The 8097-nt window shown below is 28.3% G+C and overlaps 1 long non-coding RNA gene across 6 annotated transcripts in view; it reads left to right on the plus strand.

Annotated features, from left to right (window-relative positions):
- Positions 1-528: 528 nt before the first annotated feature.
- The window catches only part of LOC124420392, a 24857-nt gene continuing 17288 nt past the window's right edge, over positions 529-8097 (plus strand). For 2 of the 6 annotated variants that reach the window (XR_006941167.1, XR_006941173.1), the window contains exon 1: positions 669-841. This is a non-coding gene — a long non-coding RNA (uncharacterized LOC124420392). Of the gene's footprint in view, positions 842-8097 lie in introns of all 6 variants that reach the window. The other 4 variants (XR_006941172.1, XR_006941168.1, XR_006941169.1 and 1 more) reach the window with 4 other exon arrangements.

Consider the following 8097-nt stretch of genomic DNA (forward strand, 5'->3'; position numbering starts at 1 on the left):
AAGAACAAAATCAACATTTCTAAAACTGAACTTTAACGTATTAAGTTTACAACTTCTATTAAATTGAATACTTTATTTAAGGAAATACTTTTTATTCCTAAAAAGAACAGTTCTGTTCCAATCATTATACAACGGATATCATGGACAATATCGTTCATTTCAACTCTAAAAAGTGATTTATCACTTCTCAATTACATTTCCAAACTTTCTTTCTCTCTCTATCTCATTATAATATATGACCCTAAACTTGAAGACTTTTTCAAACAACAATTGTTGTACAGCCTCATGTATGATTACAACTCCAACATGTTGAGTGATTTCTTGCAGCTCCAGCAATACTACAACCTGCAATATGTTCCATTAACATTGTAGACAAAGTTAGAAGACGAAGAATGTGTTGTTCGTTGGCGAACAGTTGTCAGCCAAATGTATGATTACAACTCGTAACATGTTGAGGGTTTTGTTGCAGCTCCAACATTAATACAACTTGAAAGATGTTCCATTAACATTGGAGATAAATTTAGAAGACGATTGTTTTACTTGGCGAACGGTTGTGATTATTTTCGAAAGCGGTTTTAAAGATTGAAAGTTTTGAAAAGACGTAAATAGAAAATATAATTTCAGTGGAAATTGAAAAAAATAAGAAAATCGTTAAGATGTTGGTAAACAGAATAATAAATTATAAAAGTGTAATAAAACATTAAGTTAATTAAACAAAAATAGAATTTCAAATCTTAGTGAAAGTTAAGTGATTTTTGAAAAATAACTATAAAGATGCTTAATGCAAAACAAGTAGAAGTTCTACATTTTATATCCTTCACCAAGATGTGTTACAAGAGAAGTATCTACAAATTTTATTACAATCAAATCAAGAAATATTAACTGAAAGAAGAACAAGTATAGTACTATTATATTCGGCTATGCCGAAACTTATTTACCCACCATCAAATCATAACTTCTACAATTAACATTAATTTCGAATTTTAAAGGGGGTTAAAGACGATTTTTTTAGACAGTTGTGAGCGTTAAAGTCCCCTTATATAGGGGCTAGGCATAATCTTGAATCGAAATGGCCCTTTTCAATACCAAAGCAAATGCATCAATTTGGACATTATCTGCTTCCATTTGCACTCTTTCGTGTTTTCTAAAGACTGAAAGGTGGACATCGTAAGAACCTCAAATAATAATTTGTCAATAAGAAATAAGTTTAACTTGAGAAAATGTTGAACATTTTTTGTTTATTTATCATCTTAGACAATTTTTTGATTGTCCTAAAAAATTTGTTCAATATGACTTTGGATTTCATATAACGATTTGTAATTATTTTTGTTAATTCATTAAAAAATTAGATAAATCATTGAAAAAGTAGTTAATTTTGTTTACTTCCTACATCTAACTAAATTTGTGTGTGAATAAATAATATGAAAATACTCATCATTTACATGACAATGACAAACTAGAAAATCATGAGTGTAATTGCAAAATACTATTTTTTATAATTTTTATTTTTCATAGCATATGTTGTTGCACAAAGATTCTTTTTACACAAAAAAAGAGATTTTTACAGAAAAATTTAAATTATCATGAAAAATTATATATCTTTCGTAAGACGCATAAGTATTTACTACAAAAGACTTAAGACACAAACTTCTTTACCTCTCTGACGCTTTATAAAAGCGAAAGAATTATTCTTAAAGAAATAAAACAAGTCAATTAAGTACATTTTAGCAAAAACTTTTAAAATTTCAAATAATTCTATTTTATTTATAAGTTAAAATATTAATGATAAATAATGTGACAAGAATCATTTGCTGACATTCTTCTTAAAGCTAAAAATATATATTTTGACATAAAAATTAGTGTAGAAACCATATAACTGGCTATGGATCTCCTCTTTTACTGATTTCATTAAGTGTTTTGAACAATTTTAATGAGATTTTATGTAAGATTTTAATATAATGACAAATTCTTAAAAGAATTTTAAAAGGATTTCTTAATAGTTTATTAAAATTCCTTTTTTGATTTTAAATAAAAGTTAAAATATTTCTTGTAAGTTTTCAGTAACAATTAAATTCATTAAATTAAAAAGCAAAAGTTTTCTCATTAGATGAATTGTTGAGTATTTAACTGGTTTTAAAAGTAACTTTTTATTTTACTCAATTTCTTCAATTTGTTGCTTCTGGACTTTAGAACAAAGTTTTGTTGTAATACTAAAACAAGTTCCTTCTCCATTCCTTGTGTGTCAAGTAGGATGAGTTGCTGTAGTTAGTTTCTATATGAAAACGATCAATGTTTGTCTATATTTAATACGCTTATGGATGCCATTATTAAACGTATCAATTTGTTAAAGACAAAAGCAATAAATACAGTAATAAACGGTTTGTTTAAACCTAATTAAAGATATTTTAGTTGTATTTTGTCACTTTTAAATTTGACATTAATATTAATGACACTATTTTGCTTACTTTGTACATAAATTGTTTTGACTGGAAGCACAGTGGGCTTATGAGTTTTAATATGAATTCCATCATATTGAAAAAGATATAATGATTTATATTGATATTTTCATATATACAACAGTATTAAGACTCATTACTACTTATGGATGGTATGACGAGATGCATCACATAAGACTGCTAGTGGTAATACACCTCTGCTTGGATACCTATACCTAAATCTTTCTCTAGTTAAGAACTATGCTCTCCTTTAAGAGACTAATCAAATTGGATATTATGGGGCAAATAATTACAAAATATTGTAACAAAGTATGTTTTTTTACAATATGGAAAATGGTTTAGAGACTGAAGTTTATTTTGTTGACTGTAAGTAAGTAATAATTTATGAGGAAAAGTCAATTATTATATTTAGGAAGGAGGAAGAACAGTTAGATATGGTTAAATGTGGTCTGCGTAATTTTGTAGGTTTCATTAAATGAATAGTATGGCTTTTTATGTAATATCTTAAGAAAATTTCTTATTAAGAATAGTTTTCCTTCTAACTCTCTAATTTCGGACTGTATTTATGCTATTTTGAACTTTTTCTATTTAAGAGACTTTGGGTTCTTATAATCGAATCTACATGAAAAAGAATATTGCTCTTTTAAAGAAAATGTGATTTGGTCTATTAATTTACATCAAAGTCATTACAAGGCCATTGAATATAGTTATTGATATACAAGCAGCAATGAATTAAGCTGCAGGCCCAAACTACGCGACTTCTCCTCAAAGCATTACGCGCTTTTCATACCTATTTCCCGTTCTACGCTTCAAGTTACATGACACGCTTTTTATGCGTAATTTTTTTGTTTTATTTTTAAAAAAACTTCGCGTTTTTCTACAGATTTTAATCTTTTTTCATTATTAAATTCATTTTATTTCATTCAAATTGATAAGTGCGCACTATATAAAGAATATAAAATGTCAAAATCAGCTGAAATGTTCGTGCGCCACATGGGACGCTTATAAAAGTAGAAAGTAGATCTACTTTAAGCATTCTACGTGTCAGGGCTTTTGTGCTTGTAACTTTCATCATACAAACACATTGATTCTACTTTTTTGACAGACGCATAGAATGCGAGAATGCGTAGAAGGCGTAGTGTGGACATCCAGCTTTAAATAGTTAAAAGAAACGCCTTTCACGACATAATCAGTAGCGTTTTATCTCATTATTTTAATATGACTGATCACATTAGAAGTGAGTAGTTAACACGATAGCTTACCAATAACCATTTAAATAAGTAATTGCAAATTGGGACTTTAAAAAGTTGTTTTGCTTTAAAGACAAGAAAGACATTACTCACACGAAGTACCAACCTAGGCCTTTTGTTCGTTTTCCTAGCTACAACCCCATTGCTTAGTTATTTTATTGTGCATAAAGTCATTACAACAATACTTACAAGTAATGTAGATAATATGTAGTAATTATTGAGCAGTAAATTGTTGTGTCAGAATGGTCATTACTGAATGTTTGCTGGGTATGGACGTACGAATTATAGTTCTAGCAAATATTTTGTTTTTGTAGCTCGAATTGTTTTTATCATTTCAATGTTTAATACTCTGTTAAACAAAAGAATTAGCAAATTATCCATTTCTTGGTTTTACCTTCACTCATACAAAACTTAATCCTGTACCATTTGTCAGTATTTATTAATTTAATTGCAACAAAACTTCTACTTTCATTAAATTAAACTTAATCGTCATTGCATTGCAAAATATACTCGCATTGGCATCAAATGTCAAACTCTTTTTACATGCGTTTGAAGTTTAAAGAAATCAGTTCCTGTGGTCACAAGTCAACACATAGAGTTCTATATAAAACACATTCCTCTTATCTTGGTTTTTTAACTTTGTACAACATACAGCTGCCAACGCTAAGTCACTTTTTAGATCCTCTTTTAAGTTGAATAGAGTATTAAGAAAAGTTGTGAAAACATTAATGAAATACATACAGAATGTTAAAGTAATCATCTAGTCATTCATCTTTAGGTTGTTACTGAGAAACCTGATAGTTTATTAACCGCAAAGTGAGATCCAAAGTAATGATGTCAAAACTAAACTTGGATTAAGATTTCCTTTAATGATCTTTATAAATTAAATATAGCATTATGTTTGTTCAGTAAGGTATTTCTTTTAAAGATAAAGTTATCTAAACTTGATTGCTTCTTTTCTCACCCAGCAAAAACTTGGTGCTTGTACCATAACCGCTTACTTTTCAATTATTATTTACTTGCCGTCTGCTTTACTTTGCAGTACTCGAGTAATGACATTCCTTTAATCTGATATAGAAGTACTTTATTTTCGACTTTGTCATTTTGTTTGCAGTGATGCAGTGAGTAGAATATTTAACTAAAAAAACCAAAGTCCCTGGTTCATATTCTCACTTTTTAATTAAAAACAAAACAACTTACTCAACAACTTCTTTGCAAGCAAAATATTCTACTTTAAATCTCTATTTGTAAGCGAGCGTAGAAGTACTTGTCTCCAATGACATCAGCATGTTAAAATAATGAAAAAGTAGCGAAAAGAGGTTTTATTAGCATTTTAATTTATTACTTTTTAATGTAAGTTTTTCCTTGGTAAGTAACAAGTGGAACATTTTGTTCATTGTGATGCAACACAACAACAGAATCAAAATACATTTAGCCCGTCTTAACATTAAATCATTGATTAATCTGTCATACATATCAATACCTACTTGATAACAGTAAATGTTCATCAACTTTTGACAGCTATTAGCGTTCCGCTCATGAAAATGGCGCGAAATTAAAAAGAAATCTTACAGGTTTTTGTTACAAAGTCATGTCTGCTAGTCTTCATTACATTAATTCAATCACATTGTAACATCAATTTTGTTTGACCAATAATTGAGGAATTTGTTGCTTTTATATAATCACGAAATGTACGCTCAATTGACAGCAAATTAACGATAAGTAGAGAATAAGGTTTTTGTTCGATTTACTAAATCCCACAATGGTCACATACTGTGAAGGTGTTTCAAGTTTACTTTTTGTAATCAGACTTAATAATGGCGTAGAACAATGTCATAAGCATTTCTAAAAGAATATTATATAAAAATAAAAAAATTATTTTAAACTGCAGTGAATTCTTCTCAGATTTAAGGAGGATTAAGATCGATGGAATAAATTACATTGTATTTAATACCCAATAGTATGGTTGGAAATCATGAAGGGAGTTTAAAAATATATGTAATAGGTAGTGGATATATGTATGTGTATGAAATCTAGTCTTACTTTCAAATAAAGCGAGATTGTAATGAACAAAATAAAGACATAATTAAGGCCATGAATGCTAATTAGGATCAGTTTTTGGAAATCACGAACAAATTTCAACATTTGCATACAAATATCATCGTTGTTCCATCAAAATTAGAATTGTAAACATTTTCGTACGAGATCTTACCATATTGGGGATTTTGAGATCTAGGATACGGTTTTAGAGGATGTTGGGTTGGTTATTCCCAAAAATGCTATTAATTTCGTAATGAGTAAGTGACTGTTAATGTGTATATATTGATCACATAGTTGTATATGTTCCAACTATACTTTCTTACATATGTACATATTTAATCTGTTATATTTACATTAACTGTAATAATAGTTGTATCATAATTTGTGATATAATTTACATCAACTTGTCATTATTTTCTTTTCTTTTTAAAAATTTACTACTATTTTAACAAAAACTGCAAACTTGTTCACATTATCTAAAAGCATTTCAATAAATTAAAAGGAAGAGTTTTTTTTAAGTAATTAAATCATTGATGTTCTCCTGCTAATGATGATTTTAAACCAGTTGACACAAAAAACAATCAATAATCATTAAGTTTGATCTAGTGGAGTAAAAGAAACAAGTTTTCGTTTCTTCGTCAACTGAATGGGTTCTTAGTGTGTCAGATGGATAGTGGTAAATGTAGTTCATCTGGTATAATGTGATTATGTAAAGAGCATTAAAAATTTCTGTTGCAAATGTAATGAAATTTTCATTTACATTTTAATAGTTTTATTAAAAACTTTATAACGGTCTTCAATATTCATCGTTAGATGGATTAAATAAATTAGACTTTATTTAAAAAACAAGTAAGAGTTCTATATTCGGCTGTGCCGAATCTTATATACCCTTCACCATGATGTGTTAAGAAACAGTCATCCCATATTTTATTACATAAAATCAAAAAATACAAATTGTAGCCCATTTTATACGATCTAAATTAATCCGGGCTCTACATTCTTAACTTCATATTTCTAGGTTCAATATTATAGAAATTTTAAAAAGTACCTTTTGAAACACGAACAAGTACCAAAAACTTTTCTTCTATGGGTTCCCACTTAATCCAGGCTCTAAATGTTTTTAGGTTCAATATTATAGAAAATTCAAAAAGTACCTTTTGTAGAAAGAAAAAGTACCAAAAAGTCTCTTTTTGCAAGTTTTTACCTAGTCAAGGTCCAACATGCTAAACTTCATGCTTCTAGGTTCAATATTATAGAAATTTCGAAAAGTACCTTTTGAAGAACGAAAAATTACCAAAAGTCCCCTTTTATGTGTTCTGGGCTAATCCGGGCTCTACATACTTAATTTCATGTTTCTAGGTTCAATATTATAGAAAATTCAAAAATTACCTTTTGTAGGACGAAAAAGTACCAAAAAGTCCCTTTTTATAGGTTCTTACCTAGTCAAGGTCTTACATTCTAAATTTCACGTTTCTAGTTTCAATATTATAGAAAATTCAAAAAAGTACCTTATGTAGAACGAAAAAGTACCAAAAAGTCCCCTTTAATGTGTTCTCATCTAATCCGGGCTCTACGTACTTAATTTCATGTTTCTATCCAATAACAACGTAACGTAACGTCATATTCATTCTTTGATTTGTGTTTATAAACAAGAAACCACAATAACAAAAAATTTACCGTTTGATACTGTGTTTTGTTTTTGTTTGTTTATTATTGTTTTGTATAAGCATGCACAAAAAATGTAAATTTTTTTATGAAATTTTCAGAGGTGGTCTAGGATTTTTACTCATATCTTCGTTATTTATGGACCGATTGGACTGATTTTAAATAGCGTTCTATTTGATCGTATTTCCAATAGAATTATTGAAAATATGGATCTCGCAGATATCAGGGGTCTTCTGAAAACTGATTTCTATAAGGATCCAGAATATATATACTTTATAGGGTCGGAAATTATATTATAGAAATTACAAACGGAATGGCAAACTTATATATACCTTCTCACGAAGGTGAAAGGTATAACAAAGACAAATATATCATGCTGAAAGTAAAACAATGTATTTATTAGACTACAAAATGAAATATTACTGATGATGGACTTTAGAAAATATTGAACATCAATATATCATGTATGTCTAAGTAGAGTTAAGGAGGAATCAGAAAAGGGTTTCAAATAATGCATTCTAAAGTCATAAATTGTTTTAAGCTATCATTTAAATAAATCACAAAAACACAAATATTTATTCAATTTTGTATCATATGTACATTTGGGAATTATAAGGAATTATATAGTTCAGCATATAAATGTGTATACACATTCAAACGCTTTACAAATCTATTCGAATTCTTGA

Source organism: Lucilia cuprina, chromosome 2, assembly GCF_022045245.1.
Source record: "Lucilia cuprina isolate Lc7/37 chromosome 2, ASM2204524v1, whole genome shotgun sequence".
NCBI classification, from domain to species: Eukaryota; Metazoa; Arthropoda; class Insecta; order Diptera; family Calliphoridae; genus Lucilia; species Lucilia cuprina.